Source organism: Cynara cardunculus, assembly GCF_001531365.2.
Source record: "Cynara cardunculus var. scolymus isolate 2C chromosome LG 12, CcrdV1, whole genome shotgun sequence".
NCBI lineage: Eukaryota > Viridiplantae > Streptophyta > Magnoliopsida > Asterales > Asteraceae > Cynara > Cynara cardunculus.
The window spans coordinates 38,107,297-38,108,004 of record NC_037539.1 but is presented as its reverse complement, the minus strand read 5'-3'; the positions used below and the strand labels follow the sequence as shown (position 1 = coordinate 38,108,004).

The 708-nt window shown below is 41.5% G+C and overlaps 1 non-coding gene across 1 annotated transcript; it reads right to left on the bottom strand.

Moving 5' to 3' along the window:
* Positions 1–346: 346 nt before the first annotated feature.
* LOC112524021 lies at positions 347–453 on the bottom strand. Its single transcript, XR_003070347.1, has one exon. It is a non-coding gene; the product is annotated as a small nucleolar RNA R71 (small nucleolar RNA).
* Between the last annotated feature and the right edge of the window lie 255 nt (positions 454–708).

Below are 708 nucleotides of genomic sequence, written 5' to 3'. Positions count from 1 at the left end.
AACTCCCGAATTTGGTCAATTGGCCTCAGGAATTGGTAGGCCCGAAATGACGGCAACATCTTTTGAACCCAAGCCAGTTATGTTTCAAATGATTTCCGCTATGGGTCAGTTTGGGGAATTATCTTCGGAAGATCCGCACTCTCATTTGAAATCTTTTATAGAAATGACGGATCATTTTAAGATTCCGGGAGTTACTCAAGAGGCCTTACGCTTGATGCTTTTCCTTTATACATTGAAGGATAGAGCTAGAGCATGGCTAAATTCCCAACCACCAAACTCGATCCTTACTTGGAATGATTTGGCGGAAAAATTTCTAAAGAAATACTTTCCTCCGACAAGGAATGTAAAGATTAAAAATGAAATTATGGCGTTTCGCCTAGAAGAAGATGAAGCGGTATCGGATGCATGGGAGAGATTCAAGGATCTTCTTAGGAAGTGTCCTCACCACGGAATCCCTCATTGTATTCAATTGGAAACATTTTATAATGGACTTTCTAGTGCCGCTAAGATTATTCGGTAAATTATGTTGGGAACCATACAAGAAATAGCCCATTTTCTCCAACGTACAATTCGAATTGGAGAAATCATCCGAATATTTCATGGGCCGGAAATCCGGGACTTTAACCCCCCTGGGGCAACTCAAGTCCAAAACCGACCTTCGAATCCCCCGGGATTTAATCAAGGTGGTCATCACATGCAAGGTAATAA